This window comes from Magnolia sinica, chromosome 10 (genome assembly GCF_029962835.1).
Source record: "Magnolia sinica isolate HGM2019 chromosome 10, MsV1, whole genome shotgun sequence".
In the NCBI taxonomy this organism is placed as follows: Eukaryota; Viridiplantae; Streptophyta; class Magnoliopsida; order Magnoliales; family Magnoliaceae; genus Magnolia; species Magnolia sinica.
In genome coordinates, this window is record NC_080582.1 from 75,450,666 (window position 1) to 75,471,203 (window position 20,538).

Sequence of the window (20,538 nt, forward strand, 5' to 3'; positions counted from 1 at the left end):
CAATATCTCCGTGATATTTGTCACATTGGTTGTAGTTATCGGTTGAAGGGTGTGTTTGGTTGCACCAAATATCAGGAAATTTCTTGATATTTTGCACAAATTAAACTGATCAATAGTAAAATTTGGTGCAACCAATCACCCACACACACACACACACACAGATATATATATATATATATATATATATATATATATATATATAGGCATGCACACCTACGCACCTTTGCACGCGTGTTATGGGCCTAAAATCTGAATGGTCCATGTGATGCAGCACCCCATGAAACTCCGGGGTACCAATTTTCACCCTAATCCAAAACTCTAGTGGGTCATAGAAAAGAGAGATGCAAATCAAATGAGGAAATTGTTTTCTTTTGCTATGGCCCACCAAAGTTTTACATAGGGTAAAAGTTAGGCCCCGGGGGTTACATGGGGTGCTGCATCACATAAACTGTTCAAATTTTGAGCTCACATCACGTGTGACGAGTTCTCAAAAAGTTCTTGCAAGAACTAACGAGAAACGGCCCACAACTGAGCATTTTATATATATATATATATATATATATAAAAGAAATTCCTTAATGTTTTCACTACTTTTTGAGTTAATGTTGCGAACATATTGTGATAAAACACTGGTTTAAAATCTGCTGAGATTTTTGAAATTTTCATGATGATATTGTCAAGTGTATTTCTTGCAATAATATTAATATCCGGGTGATATTTGTCACGTTGGTTATGGTTATCAGTTTAAGGGTGTGTTTGGTTGCACCAAATATCAGGAAATTTCATTATATTTTGCACAAATTAGACTAATTAATCATGAAATTTTTGGTGCAACCAAACGCGTCTAAAAACTGACTTTGGGTAAGTTTAGGATTTAAAGGTCAATCTAGAAGACTGTTAGAAGGTTTCTCATATGCAAAATGGACTGGTAGATAAGGTGAAGTTAAGTTGTTAGGATTAAACAGGGTAGTAGTGTCACGCCCTAAACTCGGAAACCAGGCTCACAAATTTCCCGATTACCGAATCCGGTGCCGACAGCCTCCGTAGTACCTCATTCTCGGTTCCCAGCGCACATACGCCAAATTCCGATCCTGGGATCCTACAAGGAGGATTTTCCAACGTACATTTATCACATATCCACTAATATAAACATTTAAATACAGTGTTGAAAGGGAAATACGTATATAAAAAATCAAAACTCCAGAAGACCGCTGCATGCTCCAAGCTCAATGTTGTTGCAACCTAACATCACCTGCACGCATTTATAATGCATAAGCTTATAGAAAGCTTAGAGGGTGGTGTAAGTGTGTGCACAAGGTAAGTGTCAAGTATTCAATATAATGTCATAAACATACAATATCGAAAATAGTGGCAAGATCATAAATCACATAATATCAGAGTAAGCGAAAATACTGACTAGTCCATGAGTCATACAATATCAGAGCACGCAATACAGATCAGTTATGCAAATGAGGAGTCATAAATATTCAAGTATCAGATGCCGAGGATGCAATACAATCTGCGGTGTGAATGATCATGCAAGAGTGAGAAGTCGGGATGATAGTACGTAGTATCGCAGGCTATGGGGTCCATCACAAAGGACTTCTATCCAAACCAGTCCCATACCTAAATTTGGATAGTCAGACTCAATGGGGTAAACCCCTGACCTCAGGTTAGTCGCGCGCCTCAACCGAAATCCTTACTATTGCAAAGGTACATAACAATTAGTTGCGCACCACCAGCCCGAGTGGTTAGTGGATGAATAAATGAATGAGTATGCAACTCCTGCTCAATAAGTCCACGTATCAGTATTGTACATCTCTAGGATCATCACCGGGGTCTAGTACACTCCAAACTAGATTGTCGCCCCATCGCGCACAACCAGGTGAGTGGAAGAGACCTCACTATCCGCCTGGCCAGTAGTCAGTCAATACCTACCCGGCACATCGATAGCGGACCCATTTATAAGCTGGTAAAACTCGGCCTAGTTTTACCCACTACGAATCGGGCGGATAAGGCCACACCCCCTTCCAACTGACCACGACACAGTGGGAGACGCGGCGTACTAGTATTCGACACTCGAGCGCTCATATATATCCACTCGATCTAGATGTTGGAGCGTCTCCTAGCCACGGAGGTTTAGGGACTTTCACCCACGGACATCCAAAGTGCCCAGATACCCGAACCAAACATTTTCGGTCCCATCTAGCCATCTACGGCATGCCTGTGGAGGCTACGACCCTAATGTCACTAGGGCATACAGTAATCACAACACACAATGCAAGATGCATGAGTCATACAATTTAGTCATGCATCAATCATGCGCATACTGTGCGCTTATGTGAGACAATTTTCACCTATCAGGGAGTCTCATAACAACCTGCCCAATGACATATGCAATGGTCAACCACATCTCATAATAAACATGCAGATGATGCGTATGGGCATGTACATCGATATCGATAATCGGCACTGATAATCGGCCTCGACAATTAGCCTGATAATCGGTCTCGACAATCGGTCCCAGCACCTCGACAATCGGCCTCGATAATCGGAATCGGCCTCAATAATCGAAATCAGCCTCGACAATTGGAATCGGCTTCGACAATCAGCCTTGACAATCAGAATCAGTAATCGGCCTAACAAAGAGCCTAAGGGAAGGTCACAATGTGGACATTTAACCATCATCACCCATCAATGCAGACATTTAACCAATATTACTCCCAAGGTGTGGCCCACATAGGGCCAAGCGTATGATGGGCTCATGACCTCACACAAGGACCTAATACACATCATTATGGGCCTTACTCATGGGCTGCATATACATCACGATGGGCCTTGGCATGTCACGCCCCAAACTCGAAAACTGGGCTCACAAAATTCCCAATTGCCGAATCCGACGTCGACAGCCTCCGTAGAACCCCATTCTCGGCTCCCAGCGCCCATTCGCCAGGTTCCGATCCTGGGATGCTACGAGGAGGATTTTCAACATCAGTTTGATTCGTAATAAGCATAACCAAAGGCATAACCCACAACAACAATCAAAAACTCCATCACATTTTCACTATGATCAAAAACTTTACAAGTACAATGAGCATAAAGGGAAATACAATGAAGATGAACAAAAACTCCAAAATGATCTGCCATGCGTCCAAGCTTCAGCGCTGCTGCGATCCAACGTCACCTGCACATAACGGTCGTGCATAAGCTTATAGAAAGCTTAGAGGGTGGTGAAAGTGTATGCTGAAGGTGGTAATGCAGCTATGAAGTATCAGAGTAATGCGGAACATGTTGATGAATGCCAAGAATACCATTAGCCGTACCAAGGCCATGCGGTGCAAAGAATGATGTCAGCCATACCAAGGCCATGCAATGCGAAATGCAACTCAAGCATACAAATCCTCATCTAAGTCCACATATCGATACAGCTCAAAATCTGGAATATCACCGGGGTCTAGTACACTCCAAGCCAGATTGCCGCCCCATCGCGCGCAATAAGATGAGTGGAAAAGACCTCACTATCCGCCTGCCAATATCAGGCTCGGCTCGTCAATAGCGGACCCATTCCTCAAGCTGGTCAGACTCAGCCTAGCATTGCCCCCTACTCTCGGGCGAATAAGGCCGCACCCCCTTCCAACCAACTACGACACAGTGGAAAGCACAACCGTCTGGTAATCGGCACTCGGTGCTCATGCACCCACTCGGTCTAGACGTTGGAGCAACCTCTTGGTACCATAAGGGTTTAGGGACTTTCACCCAGGATATCTATAGCACTCTATGTAGAATAAGATTTTCAGTATCCAATCCTGCCAACCACGATATGCATGTGGAGGCTATGGCTCTGATGTCGCTAGGGCGTACAGTACCATACCACACAATGCAAATGCATGAATCACACTATCCAGTCATGCAGCAATCCTGCACGTATCGTGTGCTCATGTAGGGCAACACCCCCTAAACAATCTGCCCGAAGGCATATGCTATGATCAGTCATTTCTCATATCAAGCATACGTATGATGCATATGATCATGAATCATAGAACTAAACATGTTATATGAGATGGATAATGTTCATAACGAAGATGGGCCTAGACGGCCTACACATTACATGTATGGGCCCTAGGGGAAGTCATAATGCGGACATTTAACCAACACTATACTTGCAATAGGGATGTTAAACCGCCATTGCTCCCAAGGTATAGCCCGTCATAAACGTCATTACATAAATCATGTTGGGATTGCACATTGCAATGGACCTTAGGTATATCCCATTGGGCCTTCAATACATCAAATGGGCCGTATCATATGGGCCTCATATTCATCAAATGGGCCACATCAATGGGCTGCACCAATGAGCCTTATGTGCATTACAATAGGTCATAACCCATGGGCCTTAGAATGCATCAAATGGGCATAATCTTATGGGCCTTATATTCATCAAGTGGGCCACATCATTGGGCCTCACCAACGGGCCTTATATACATTGCGATGGGCCATAGCCCGTGGGCCTTACATATAAATCAAAGTGGGCCTCAACCATGGGCCAGAAGTAAGCTGGGTGGGCCTTAAATACATATCAAAGTGGGCCTCGACCACGGGCCACAAGTAAACTGAGATGGGCCTCCCATCACCAGCAAATTATATATAATAAAATATAATATATATATATATATATATACATAGTACATTCAATATTATATATAATATAATATTATGTGTGTATATATATATATATAAATATACATACACACGTACACACCCACACACGCACGCACACGAGCACACTCATTGTGGGCTCAACACAAACATCACAGTGGGCTCCACCGCTCAAACATCTCAGTGGGCTCCACTACTCTACCGTACAACATCACAGTGGGCTCCACCGTCCAGGCGGACGGTGGAAATAAAATACCTATCTCACTGTGGGCTCCATGTAGGGCCCACCATAACGTTGATATGCCATCCAACCCGTTGATAAGGTCAAGTAGACCTAGATGAAGGGTGAAAACAAATTTCACGTTGATCCTAAACTTCTGTGGGCCTAAAAGGGGTTTCAATGGTAAAGTTCACTTCACACTGTTTCCTATAATGTGGGCCACCTGAGTCTTGGATGGACCCGAAATTTGGAGGGGGCCCAATACTGAGAGTGGCCCACATCATGAACGGGTTGGATGATAAATAAACATCAAGGTGGGGCCCACGGCTACAGCCGTGGGTGGCTGTACGTCCGCCCAGCTTGAAAATGTGATATATATATATATATATATATATATATATATATATATATATATATATATATATATATCAGTTTTCTTGAGGATTTTACAGGTGGGGTCCACATCTAGACAATCCACTCCTTCCAATGGCCCTCCATGGCTCCAGAAAAGCAAAACAAGCCCAATATTGGGCATATTTCGGCGTATAGACAATCAGGGAAGGTTTCAATGATGAAAACCACCATTTGGTATGGTATGGCCCGCTCGAAGGTCTGATTGATCCCATCTTTCAGCTCAACACCTAAAAGGGGCTTGGGAAAGGAATGAATGGTGTGGATTGAAGACATACATCAAGGTGGGACCAAAATAAGTGGGCCTCCCCCATTGGCTAGACTTAGCATATTCATTGGAGATGGGCCCTGCTTAGGTGGGCCACCAAGTGAGGTATGGTGTGGGTACAATACACACAACGTGGGCCTCACTTGTAGATGGTTTGGATGGGATACATACCTTGTGGTGGGGTCTATTCAAGTGGGCCACACAATCTCATTATCATCACTAAAAAAAATTAAAATAAAAGGGAGAGAGATAGAGTGTGAGACCCGCATGATGGAGGGACCCCGGCACTATGGGCCCTCCGTTGCACTAAATCATACATCAAGTGGGTCCCATTACATGTGGGCCCATTAAAATTAAATCCAACGGTGGAGATCCCTTCTCCACTAAATTAGACGGTCTAGATGACCCTAAATATGCAAGAAAATAAACATCATGATGGGGTCCATGGAGAATGGCCCCATCATGGAATGATCATGATGATCCAAGTGGGCCATTGGCCACATCTTAGGGTCCAAAGTGAGATCCAAACCATTGATCGGTTGGCCTCACTTGACCCATCTTAAAAACATTAAAAACTACCCTATTAAAGCACCCACCGCTTGATCTTTTTGCTCCCTTGGCTTCCTTAGCTCCTTGTGCTTCTCTTTAATGGAGGAAGATAAGAAATGGATGGCTAGGATGAGAGATCTAGGGATGGAAAGGTGGGCCACACTTGAAGCTTGGGAAGCTTGGAGAGGTTCATACGTATGGATTTTTCTTGCTTAAGGGAGAGAGAGAGAGAGGGAGTAATGGGTGATGGAGTGATGGATGTGGTGGTGATGGTGATGGGTGTAAGAGGCTTCTTTTTTACTTTTGTGGCAAAAGTTGTAAGAGAGGGTATGGGTTGTAAGAAACTTTTTGACTTTTGGAGCTTGCTTGGGAAAGGGTGAAAGGTGATGTGTACTTGACATGATGGGATTGATGGGTTGATTGATTGATGTGACACCTTGTAGAGATTCCATCAGAATTCGCACACGCGGTGTTTTCCTCGCACCAAACGCTGGCCCACATCTCCCAGCCAGGGTATGCCTCGGCGCCGGAACCGCGGCGACGACACGGTCGCTATGGTACAAGTCCAGAGTTAAGCCGACTTGGGTTGACGACATGAGAATCAAGGTCGCGCGCAAATACCGGTTAAGGGTTGAAGGTTGCCGGAATTCGACTGGGAAGACCACGGAAGCCCATGGAACAGTATGGTCTAGGATATGGGGCTTACATGGCACATGGGCTATAATTACATCATATCGGGCCTCACTCATGGGCCGCATATACATCATAATGGACCTCAGCACATGGGCCATAAATACATCATATCGGGCCTCATACAATCACAATGGGCCTAATATACATCACAATGGGCCGCTCACATGGGCTTAATACACGTCACTATAGGCCGCTCACACGGGCCTAATATGCGTCACTATGGGCCGCTCACACGGGCCTAACACATATCACTATGGGCCGCTCACATAGGCTTAATGCACGCCACTATGGGCCGCATCACACGAGCTTATTACAAGCCACTATGGGCCGCATCACATGGGCCTCAAATACATCACAACGGACCCCATCTCATGGGCCTAATATATATCACAATAATAGTGGAGATAATGATTTTCACCGTTCAAATTCGTGGGGTCCACCATTTTATTTTCCGTCCAACCTAATCATAAGATCACAAAGACCGAGATTAAGAGGAAAAACAAATATCATTTTGATCCAAAACTTCTGTGCACCCAAAAAGGGTTTCAAGAGTAGTTGTTCAATCCCCCACTGATTTTTTTGTGGTGGTCCATCTGATAGACAGCGTGGATATAGAATAAATAATCAATGGCGGGTCCCACACAGCAGGGATGAGGCACTCTCATAACAGGGAGGTCCCACCATCCAGGATAGATGGACGGTGTAGATATAGAATAAATACATCATGGTGTGGCCACCGTCCAAATCTGCTGGACAGTGCAGATCTAATAAATACATCAATGTGGGCCCCACCCACATGTGTGGGGTGGGCCACGTCCTGGACAGACAGCTGTATAAAACACATACATAAGAGGTGGGTCCACACGTGTGGCCCACCTCAGCTGAGAATCAAGCTGATATTTATTTTCCTTTCAGCGGTCCAGCAGCAGTTGCTACTGGACGCCTGACCCAAGACGGTCAAGATCAGGTGGGCCCGTGGTCTTGTCAAGTTAGATGGACAGTCTAGATGTAACACATACATCATGCAAGGTGGGCCCCACATGCTGCCATGGTGGGGTCCACGTTTAATGGATGGACGGTCTAGAGTAAAACACATGCATTAGGGTGGTGCCTGCAAGGGCTTCAACCGTGGATGCCATCATCTCCACTATTTCCTGCTGTGTGGTCCACTTAAGGTTTGGATCTTCTGACCCTGGCCATAAAACAATCTCGAGAGATAGATGGACGGTGTAGATATGATACATATCTCATGATAGAGGCCCATCGGACTTGCTGGCAACCATCCAGCGGGCACATGTTGCTGGGACCCATTGTCCACGGGTGGACAGCATGGATATACAATACATATGTCTAGTGGGCCCCACCTCCACATGTGCATCACGTGTGGGGTGGGCCCCACACGGACGAAAAGTGAGTGGGTGGCATGGTGAAACACACACATCATGGCATGGTGCCACCATCCATGGCCTAGACGGTGGGCCATGTATTCATCACAGCAGGCCCCACATCCTATGGACAGCCAGAAAGTTTGGTGGGTCCCACGTGGCGGCACGACGTGGATCAAGTGGGCCACATGCATCACAAGAGATATAGATAGAGAAAAAGAGAGAGAGATCGGATGAGGCGGGAGGAGCTCCTCCATGATACAGTGCATAGATCAAGATGGGTCCCACCACATGTGGGCTCTCAAATCACAAAAAATCAAATGATAAAAACACCCACCGTCGATCTCCTCTTCCTTCTTCTGCCAACACGATCTAGAGCTTCAAGGGGTGGATTTAACGGTTGAGATGGACTTTGGATGGTGGGATTGGGAGGTAAGAAGGTGGGCCACACCAAGCTTCTCCTCTCATGGATGATTCTTTCCTTTGGGGTTGCTTAAAAAATTGAGAGTGAGAATGAGAGAGAGAGAGAGGTGATGGAAGAGAAGTGATGGGAGAGAGGGATGGTAAGTGATGGGTGGGTGTACTTGATGGGTGGAGAGAGAGAGAGAGAGGTGATGGAAGAGAAGTGATGGGAGAGAGGGATGGTAAGTGATGGGTGGGTGTACTTGATGGGTGGAGAGAGAGAGAGAGTTGACTTTAGGGGTTGCTTGGGGATGGGTGTTGTACTTGACATGATGGGATGGAGTACTTGACATTTGATATGATTGATGGGATATTCTCTTGGGATTGCAACGCACAATGTTTTCCTCGAACTGAATGCGGGCCCACATTTCCTGGCCCGAGTATCGCCTCGGTGCGCGAGATGCGGCATCGAAACCGCAGCGACGACGCAGTCGCAAGGATATAAGTCTCAGGTCGAGCCGACTCTGAAATACGGGATACGACTCAGGGTCAAGCACAAATGCTGATTACAGATCGCGGGTCGCCGAAATTTGACCGAAATGACCAAAGAAGCCTATGGAACGGTACGGGCTAGGATACAGGTCTCACAAGTAGAATAGCCATTTGGATTATTGGCTTTCAAAACTAAGAATGAAATGGACTTCAGTTGGGTGGATTTGGGCTATAATGTTGCATTGGTGCTAGTGCTGTTTGGGTTTTTCGGATAATGGTTTAATGCTGTGTAGGGGTGAATAAGCTAATAGAATTGGAGTTGGATATACCAGGAAGGAATGGATTTGGGTTGCAATAGGTTGTTTGAATGCTGAAAGAATAGTTTATATATGGATTGTCAAATCTATTTTCGAAAAGGAAAATAAGTACACCATGTGCTAAAAAATAAACTATGTTTAGTTGCTAAAAAGTCAAATAAGGTGAGGAATGCGCATGCATAAACACAATATTCCATGCACAAATATCAATATCGCTTATGCTAAATACTCTACATGTATGACTGATCATTCATATTCAAGTACCAAAACCTTCCATATATTTTATTATCAATCTTCAAACACCTTACGTGTGCCATATAAATACAGATTGTGTTCTATGTTCACACCCCAAGTGCAGGTTGTGATGTAGTAATAAACTCGGTAAGACCGAGGTCGAATCCACAGGGACTAAAACCTGTACGTGATCTGAAACCAAGTAGAACTAGAACTAGACTGAGATGCGATCTAAACAAAATAGAATTTAAGAAATAATTTGTGGAATAATTATCTAAAACTTAAGTAATTCAAAGGAAGGAAAACTAGGGATTCAGAGGATCCACTTATAGAGATCAGGGAGATCTTTTGCCTGCATCAGGAATCATGGAGATCAAACTGAACTTACTTGATCTGGTTTTCAAGAGGTGAAAGGTGTATGAATTAGAATGGATTCCATCACCAAACCTTGCCCAGGAGACAAAGCAAACAACAGAATTAATCTAATTACCAATCAATCAACATGCCATGAAAGTTAGGCAGAGTACCGTCATCCGACCATGCCCATGAGACGATGGTGAACAATAGGGCTTCCTGACTTCATAAACATGAAAAGGAGAAAAGGAACATGCTCAAAGCTATCACAGACCCATTGTAATTTCAGTCACAATAGACCATTAAAAACTACAAACATTCCCTTAATAATTAAACCATAATCAAGTTCAATTCATGATTAAATAGTTAACCCAGCAATTAGAGTCTCCCATCTCACTACAAGCTTCACCTCTTGCCCTAGCTAAGAGGTTTAGCCACACATGATATGGGCTAAATAATAGAAATATCAAGGAAAGAAGAAAAAAAACCAGAACCGAGGCTTGTCCAGCTTCTGCTCACGTTCCAGCCCAAACCCAAGCCACCAAACTCTGTGTCTATTTCTCTTTCTCTGACGTGCAGCAACCAAACCGAGCACAGACTTCTGCTCCTCTTTCTCTCTCCCTAGCTCTCTGACCGTGCACAGCAGCAGCAGCCCCTGACTTCTCACCTTCCCACGTTCCAAACTAAACCGGCTCCCCTCTCTCTGCTCGTTCACTCGCTGCTTCCGTTTTTCCCTCAAACGGACAACGTCCTTTGGAAGATTTCGGGCAGACCTTCATGATGAACGGTTCAGATCGTCCGTCCGATCACCGCCATGATCGCACAACACGCCGCAAAAGTCGGACGACGTCCGGCGCTAAAACAGAGCCTGCGAAAGGCTTTCGCTGTGACTTTGTGGGGCCCACCTGGCTTCCTCTTTGGAAAATCCGATCCGTCCACTGTGTTCTACTCGAAAAATCAGGTGGGAAGCACTACTTTTGGACTAAATTCCATGCGGCCCACAATGCTTTCTACTCCGCCGTCCATCTTCCGTTTGGACGGTAATCTTCCTGTTATTACGTTCAGGGGCCCAAAAGGACACCTAAGTGAGGCCTATAGGCACCCGTGGGACACAATGGACCGTTCTGATTGGTGTTATGCATGATGTGTGGGGCCCACAAGCGGAACCGACGGTCGGCAGCGTTGCGTTGCTGCGTAAAAATAAAGAATTTTACGTTTTGAGTCGGTCAGCGCCTGCTGACCGACTTTCTTATTATTAATGCTCGTCCGGTGCACTTGTGCACCTTGCACGTGCACTGCATGCATGGGTCCCATGGTGATGTTTGTAAGAAATCTGCTCCATCCATCTGTTTTAACACGCAGTTTAAGGGGTTGAATCCAAAAATGAAGTATATCCAGCTGTCTGGCGGGCCCCAGATTGATAATTTGTGGGCTGATCTGTCCGTTGGGCCCTTTCCACAGTGATCCAGGAGCTGAAATTTCACGTGTACGGTTTATTTATGGTCCTCAGGCCACGTATGAAGTTTCGAACTGATCAGATGGTGGGAACCCTATGATCTTGCATTCTGGACACTTTTCAGGCCACTTGAGCTTCACTTCCTTGATTTTCTTGGATCCCTGGCGTGCAAATCTATCGATCTTGGTCTCCTAGGGTCCGTCCACTGCTTTAGTGTCGTCAGATCGGTAAATCCATGCTTTTTAGTGTCCTTTCCCAGTCCAAGCTCATGAAGACGCCCTGCATCACAAATTCAATTAAATTAGGCTATTAAACGGTGTCATGCTTGTAAACTCATGCAATAAATGGGTCTGATATGCAATATTTGACCCTCAACACAACCCCCAACCAGCATTTTGCTAGTCCCGAGCAAAGTATGCGAAAAATAAGTTTAGAATTATAAGACAATTTTTACAAACTCAAAAGAGTTATGAAAAACAATTCAGATACTCGAATTCTAAGATTCATGAATGTTGGCATTACTTTCTCCTGAAAACAAGCTCATGGTAAACTTTGTAATCAAGCTCAAATATTAATCCATTAATTAGAATGATTCTAAATATTGAGTTCCATGGATGTAAAGTCTAATCTTGACTTATCAACATTAAGATTCACCTCTCTATTTAACGATATTACCGGAGACCAATAAGAGAATTCACGGTAATCCAACTTTGCCTTACACATTATCTCTTTATTCTTTTAATTTTTGACTTTTCCATTAGAAGTAACGCTAAGAAGAAGAATCAAACCTCACCTATAGGGAGCAAACCTAAGGTAAAGACTGTAAACCCAACTCCTTTTCAAATATCATCCATGGGGAATTAAACCTTCACCTGTAGGGAGCAGACCTATGGTGAAAACCATTCGCCCAATCTTTTCAATTTCTCAAGTTGGTTCCTTTCAAGCTTAGTGATCACCAAATTAATCGAATGAAACCTTAATGCGTAAGCGAGATGTGACGTGTAAAATTATAATTCAATCAATGTTTAAAACTTCTAATCATAGATTAATAGTTCAAACTCTGAATCCAGGAGTCAAAAATTACCAACACCATGTATTCTGTAATTCCAAGTGTCTCAGGTGGCCATCAAAATCACTTTGAATTTATACGAAATTCCAGAAAATTTTTAAAATTTTCACAATTTTTCGCTCAAGACCAAGAAAACACTGATTAGGAAACCTAATCTCCCACCCCCAACCAAAAGTCTACATTGTCCTCAATGTAAAAGAAATAAACATGCAATGCACATGGGACAACGGAAATATAAGAGGAGTGATGGAAAGATAGTACCTGGACGAAAGAATCAGGAAGTTTTCCAAAAATATCTACGTAAAAGAGAGTCAGTACAAGAGAGAAACCAACAAAAGTAAAAATAAAATCCTACCTATACCACTTTCGCAGGTGCTCTCGATTGCATTTAGCGCATGCAACAAGCCTTTAAACCCCTAGTTTACCCCTAGTGGACGAGTTGTAGTCTCGTGAGGGTTTGCAGTAATGTTACCCACAAACATTGAACTAACTAATGATAAAAATGAAATGAAATGAAGAGCTGGGTTGCCTCCCAGGAGCGCTAAGTTTACCGTCTTCAGCCAGACAAATAAAGCAACTACCCTAGACCTAAGAAAGCGATAAACCTACCTATACCTCCATCAGACTAGGAGATCAGTCCTGGTAAACAGGATCAGTCAGAGGCATGGACATGTCCTCTGAATCAAATTTCTCGACAAATGGCTTTAAACGATGTCCATTTACTTTAAACTCCTTGCCATTGTCGGGATCTCTTATCTCGACGGCCCCATGAGGATAAGCAGTAACAACAATGTAAGGGCCGGTCCAACGAGATCGAAGCTTACCCGGAAAGAGATGTAATCGAGAATTATACAAAAGGACTTTCTGGCCTGGCGTGAATGATTTTCGTAGAATATGTTGATCATGAAACGCCTTCATCCTGTCCTTGTAAATTCTCGAATTCTCGTATGCGTCGTTCCGGATTTCTTCAAGTTCATTCAATTGAAGTTTGCGTAGCGAGCCAGCGTTGTCCAGATTGAAATTAAGATTTTTGATCGCCCAGTACGCTTTATGTTCCAGCTCCACAGGCAAGTGACAAGCCTTCCCATAGACAAGTCTAAAGGGAGACATTCCAATAGGAGTTTTAAATGCAGTACGGTATGCCCATAAGGCATCGGTCAATCGGATTGACCAATCCTTACGATCAGGGTTAACCGTTTTCTCCAAAATGTGTTTAATCTCCCTATTAGAAATCTCGGCTTGTCCACTTGTCTGTGGATGGTATGGGGTGCTCACCTTATGAGAGATACCGTATTTCTTCATTAAACTCTCGAATGGTCTATTACAAAAGTGTGAGCCCCCATCACTAATAATGGCTCGAGGTGTTCCGAATCGAGAAAGGATGTTCTCTTTCAGGAATTTAATGACCGTGCGATGGTCATTCTTTCGACACGGAATTGCTTCAACCCATTTAGTGACATAATCCACGGCGAGCAAAATATACAGATTTCCAAACGATTGGGGGAATGGTCCCATGAAATCGATGCCCCAAAGAATCAAATGCTTCAATGATAAGGATGGGATTCAAAGGCATCATATTTCGACGGACAATGCTCCCAATTTCTCGACAACGCTCACAAGCTTTGCAAAACTCATGAGTGTCCCCGAACATAGTGGGCGAAAAAGCCACACTGCAGAATCTTGGCCGTGGTCTTTTTAGCGAAAAGTGACCACCACAGCCTGAGATGACAGAAGGAGATGACGCTCCGATGCTCATCTCCGGTACACATCTCCTTAGAATTTGGTCGGGGCAATATTTAAATACGTAAGGATCATCCCAGAAAAGTTCGCACCTCGGTGAAAAATTTCTTCTTATCTTCTGCTCCTCTGCGGTATAGCACCCGTAGCAAGATAATTAGCAATATCAGCGAACCAAGGTGAATGGGAGACTCGAACAATTGTTCATCGGGAACATGTCATTGATATGGGTCGCCTCAAGGGAATCGAGGTATTAAGGCAAGAAAGGTGATCGGCTACTACGTTATCTACTCCCTTTTTATCTTTAATTTCCAAATCAAATTCTTGGAGTAGAAGGATCCATCTTATCAAGCGGGGCTTAGAATCATTCTTAGAAAGAAGATACTTCAGTGCCGCATGATCTGTATATATAATGATCTTGGATCCGATCAGGTAGGACCTAAATTTGTCCAAGGCGAACACTACGGCTAAGAGTTCCTTTTCCGTAGTCGAGTAGTTCACTTGGGCAGGATTTAGAGTCCTACTTGCGTAGTGAATGACGTAGGGCTTCTTGTCTTTTCTCTGGCCTAAGACCGCCCCAAGAGCATAATCAGAAGCGTCGCACATAAGCTCAAAAGGAAGGTTCCAGTCGGGTGGCTGCATGATAGGTGCAGTGGTTAATGTGCCTTTAAGCTTGGTGAAAGCTTCCTGGCATTGCTCAGTCCACTCGTACGGAACATCCTTTTGAAGAAGATTACATAAAGGACGAGAGAAGAGACTAAAGTCCTTTATGAATCGTCTGTAAAATCCTGCGTGTCCTAAGAAGGATCGCATATCTCTGATGTTCTTGGGTGGAGGTAGGTCAGAGATAAGATCGATTTTTTCCTTATCTACCTCGATTCCTTTGAACGAGATGATATGCCCAAGGACAATTTCCTTCCGAACCATGAAATGGCACTTCTCCCAATTAAGTACCAAGTTCTTTTCTTCACATCTTTTCAACACACATTTAAGCTTTCCAAGCACTTGCTCAAAGATGGACCGTAAACAGAGAAATCGTCCATGAAGACCTCTAGATATTGCCCTACCATATCAGAAAAAAATACTAAGCATACATCGCCGAAAGGTGGCAGGGGCATTACATAGTCCGAATGGCATCCTTCGATAGGCAAAGGTGCCGTAGGGACATGTAAATGTGGTCTTTTCCTGGTCTTCGTGGGCTATCTCTATCTCGGTCTGTAGCGAATACCCGTCAAGGAAATCAGAATAGGAATGACCACTAACCTTTCCAGGATCTCGATCAATGAATGGTAAAGGGAAGTGGTCTTTCCTCTGTGACGGTATTCAACTTCCCGTAGTCAATGCACATTCTCCAACCAAGAGTGACTCTGGTTGGCACGAGTTCATTATTAGCATTGGCTACGATGGTGATTCCAGGACTTCTTAGGAACCACTTGAGTTGGACTCACCCATCGACTATCGATATAGGGTATATAATACCCACATCCAATAGTTTAAGAACTTGGCCTTAACCACTTCCTTCATGTTGGGATTTAGTCTACGTTGTGGTTGCCGAGCGGTTTTTGCATTATCCTCAAGGTATATGTGATGAGTACAAATCGAGGGATCGATTCCTTTGAGGTCCGCTATCGTCCATCCTAGGGCTCCTTTATGCTCAATGAGAGTAGATATAAGCATACTCTCCTGTTCTTTCTCCAGGTGGGCAGAGATCACCATCGGGTATGTCTCATCTTGACCCAAATATGCATATTTCAAATCATAGGGCAAAGGTTTTAGGTCAAGCTTCGGCGGTTTGAGGTTAGACGGTAGAGGCACTAGATCGGTTTTTGGTAATTCTTCAAATTGTGGCCTCCACCGGTTAACTTCAAGTACCGTTGCAGTATCAAGCAAGGCACATGTCTCCCTAATCATGTCATCATCGAAATCATGGGAGTGGGCCAGGCACGTCTCTAGATGGTTGGAGGATAAGGTTAGAGGTGTCGTATCTTCCACGAAAGAGTCAATCATGTTAATGTCGTGGAAATCGTCATCATCCTCCAAGTTTCTGCCGTTATTTAAAAAAATGTTTGACTCCAATGTCAAATTTCCAAAAGACATAGTCATGATACCATTCCCACAATTGATAATTGCATTTGACGTGGCGAGGAATGGGCGACCAAGAATGACGGGAATCTGAGTGCTCATGTTATTGATGGGTTCGGTGTCCAGGATGATAAAGTCTACAGGGTAGTAAAATCTATCAACTTGGACCAACACATCCTCAATTATCCCTCTTGGTACACGAACAGAGCAATCAGCAAGTTGTAGTGTGGTTAGGGTGGGTTTTAATTCACCCAAACCTAACTGTTTGTATACCGAGTAGGGAATCAAATTGACGCTCGTTCCTAAGTCAAGAAGTGCGTGATCAATTCGATGGTTCCCGATTACACATGATATGGTTGGGCTACCGGAATCCTTGAATTTCTGTGGCACGTCTTGCTTCAGGATGGCACTCACTTTCTCGGTCAAGAAGATTTTCTTTTGAATAATTTTCCGTCGCTTGGTCGTGCATAAGTCTTTTAGGAATTTGGCATATGAAGGTATCTGTTTAACGACATCAAGTCGAGGAATGTTGACTTTCACTGTTCAACACCTCTAGGATATCCTGAGAGTTAGAGAGAGGTTTTGGTGAAACCAACCGTTGGGGGAATGGAGCAACTGGCTTCTCTAGAAGTTCCGGTTCTACTTTTTGTGGGGCATCACCGGATCCATCATTGTTGTCCTCTCCTGGTTCTTGAGGCTTTTCTGGCCTAACCGGAAGAGTTTTATCAATGATCTTTCCACTTCTAAGAGTGGTGATGGATTTAGCGTGCCCCATCTGATTTGAAGAGCTGGGATCATTAATCTCGTACTGCGGTTTAGGATTGGGGAGAGGTTGTGCAGGAAGCATCCCCTTTTCTATAACCGTCATACGAGAATCTATCTTTTGCATAAAATCTGTAATTCCCCGCATTGCCTGAGCCAGCTCTTGTATGGAATTTTGAACCGGTTCCTCTTGAGGTTTCACTTGATTTGGATTTTGATTGAAGAAACCTGAAGGAGTAGTCATTTGTCCATTCCTCCAACTAAAGTTTGGATGATTTTTCCAGCCAAGATTGTATGTATTGGGGTTTGGTCCAGTAAAAGGTCTTTGATAGTTGTTTATGGCATTGGCTTGTTCATTCAACACTCCTCGAAAGGCAGGTATTGTAGGACAGTTTTTAGTTGTGTGAATGTTACAATCACAGATGCCGCAAACAATTTCATTGACCTTATCCTTCTTTCCTTCCATGGCCTCAACTTTCCTTATGAGCGTAGTCACTTTACACTTGAGATCATCCTCTTCTTTCAAGAGATATAATCCACCTTTCTCCTTTAATTGAGTCGGCCTAGACGTGGTGTTCGACTTTGGGTAATAGTCCCAAGATTGTGTTTTTCACCAAACTATCGAGGTAGTCCCATACCTCGTCGACATCTTTATTAATGAACTCTCCATTACACATTGTCTCGACCATTTGGCGCATGGAAGATGTCAGTCCATCGTAGAAAAAATTTGTAATGCGCCACGTTTCAAATCTGTGTTGTGGGCATGAACTGACCAAATCTTTGAACCTTTCCCAACATTGGAAGAATGTTTCATCTTCCTTTTGGGCAAAGTTCGTGATTGCTTTTCTGAGGGTAATCGTTTTATGATGTGGGAAGAATTTTTTTATGAATTCCCTCTGCATGTCGTTCCATGTGCCAATGGATCTAGGACGTAGTGAATGTAACCACGTCTTAGCTTTCTCTTTTAAGGAAAAAGGAAAGAGTTTCAGCCTAATTGTATCCTCAGATACATTAGGAAAACATAATGTAGCTATTATCTCATCGAACTCTTTCAAATGTAAATATGGACTTTCAGATTCAAGTCCATGGAATTTGGGAAGGAGTTGGATAACTCTTGGCTTGATGTCCATTTGTCCTGTGTTTTCAGGAAAAATCATGCATGAGGGCATACTCACTCCCGCCGGTTGTAGAAAATCTCGTAAAGTACGAGGCGGGGTGCCTGTTGCACCTCATTCTCATCTTGGGTATCCTCCACCCCGGGTGGGAGTAGAGGAGGTTGGTCTTCACCATAACTTCAATTAACTCCGGGGATTTCGAGTGGTGTCTAGTCTGCGATGGATAGTCAACCCCTCAACCAATCCTCCTTCAAGAGAGACGTCGAGTGTTGTCACGGGCCCACTTGGGCATGAAAACACTCGCACCTCGATTAAAAACCTAATCTTAAGAAAGGAAAAGAAAATCTAGAAAGAAAGAGAGAGTTGGAAAGAAATTACCAAATTCGAAGCTCCTAAGTTAAGGACCTGCAAAATAAAACAAAAATAAGTTGATTCCTAAAAAGAGAAGAAAAATAACAGTAAATTAATTTCTAAAAGAAGGTATTCTTAAAAGAAAGTAGAAATTTCTAAAGTAAATTAGGAAAGATCTAACTAGAAAGTAGATTATTAAAAGAGAACTGAAAGATAGGAAGTAGGGAAAGAGCTTACCAAATTAGAGATTTCTATCTTAAAGGCCTACAAAATAAGAAGGTTAGTTTCTAAACAAGAATCCTAAAAATAGATGAGGAAACAAATTAGATTTTAAAAAGAGTTAAAAATAGAAAGTGAAAAACAAAAGAGAAAAGTTTCGAAAATTAGAGGATTTTTCTAGAAAGGGAAATAACTACCCTAGTTTCTAAAATAAACTGCTTCCTAAAAATAGAAAAAAGAAGACTAGAATTAAAAATTTTAAAATTTAAACCCTAATTCTAAAAGGTAGAAAGAGAGAGAGATTAGGAAGGAATTACCAATTTAGAACTTATGTCAGGATCCTACAAAACAGGAAAACAGGTTAAGTTCTAAAAATAGAATAAAATAAAATAAAAACTTCTATCCTAAAGTAAGTAAAATCCTAATCCTAACCTAATTCTAAAACTAATTAATTTCAGAAAAACGTAACCGTCAGTCCCCGGCAACGGCGCCAAAAACTTGTTCACACCCCAAGTGCAGGGTTGTGATGTAGTAATAAACTCGGTAAGACCGAGGTCGAATCCACAGGGACTGATACCTGTACGTTATCTGAAACCAAGTAGAACTAGAACTAGACTGAGATGCGATCTAAACAAAATAGAATTTAAGAAATAATTGTGGAATAATTATCTAAAACTTGAAGTAATTCAAAGGAAGGAAAACTAGGGATTCAGAGGATCCACTTATAGAGATCAGGGAGATCTTTTGCCTGCATCAGGAATCATGGAGATCAAACTGAACTTACTTGATCTGGTTTTCAAGAGGTGAAAGGTGTATGAATTAGAATGGATTCCATCACCAAACCTTGCCCAGGAGACAAAGCAAACAACAGAATTAATCTAATTACCAATCAATCAACATGCCATGAAAGTTAGGCAGAGTACCGTCATCCGACCATGCCCATGAGACGATGGTGAACAATAGGGCTTCCTGACTTCATAAACATGAAAAGGAGAAAAGGAACATGCTCAAGCTATCACAGACCCATTGTAATTTCAGTCACAATAGACCATTAAAAACTACAAACATTCCCTTAATAATTAAACCATAATCAAGTTCAATTCATGATTAAATAGTTAACCCAGCAATTAGAGTCTCCCATCTCACTACAAGCTTCACCTCTTAGCCCTAGCTAAGAGGTTTAGCCACACATGATATGGGCTAAATAATAGAAATATCAAGGAAAGAAGAAAAAAAACCAGAACCGAGGCTTGTCCAGCTTCTGCTCACGTTCCAGCCCAAACCCAAGCCACCAAACTCTGTGTCTATTTCTCTTTCTCTGACGTGCAGCAACCAAACCGAGCACAGACTTCTGCTCCTCTTTCTCTCTCCCTAGCTCTCTGACCGTGCACAGCAGCAGCAGCCCCTGACTTCTCACCTTCCCACGTTCCAAACTAAACCGGCTCCCCTCTCTCTGCTCGTTCACTCGCTGCTTCTTCTTCTTTGCTTTCCTTCCAAAAGGACAACGTCCTTTGGAAGATTTCGGGCAGACCTTCATGATGAACGGTTCAGATCGTCCGTCCGATCACCGCCATGATCGCACAACACGCCGCAAAAGTCGGACGACGTCCGGCGCTAAAACAGAGCCTGCGAAAGGCTTTCGCTGTGACTTTGTGGGGCCCACCTGGCTTCCTCTTTGGAAAATCCGATCCGTCCACTGTGTTCTACTCGAAAAATCAGGTGGGAAGCACTACTTTTGGACTAAATTCCATGCGGCCCACAATGCT

General features: G+C 43.4%; 1 non-coding gene across 1 annotated transcript; it reads left to right on the forward strand.

The window, feature by feature from the left end:
- Window positions 1-17,834: 17,834 nt before the first annotated feature.
- On the forward strand, window positions 17,835-17,941 carry LOC131217754 (small nucleolar RNA R71). Its single transcript, XR_009157345.1, has one exon. It is a non-coding gene; the product is annotated as a small nucleolar RNA R71 (small nucleolar RNA).
- The last annotated feature ends 2,597 nt before the right edge of the window (window positions 17,942-20,538 follow it).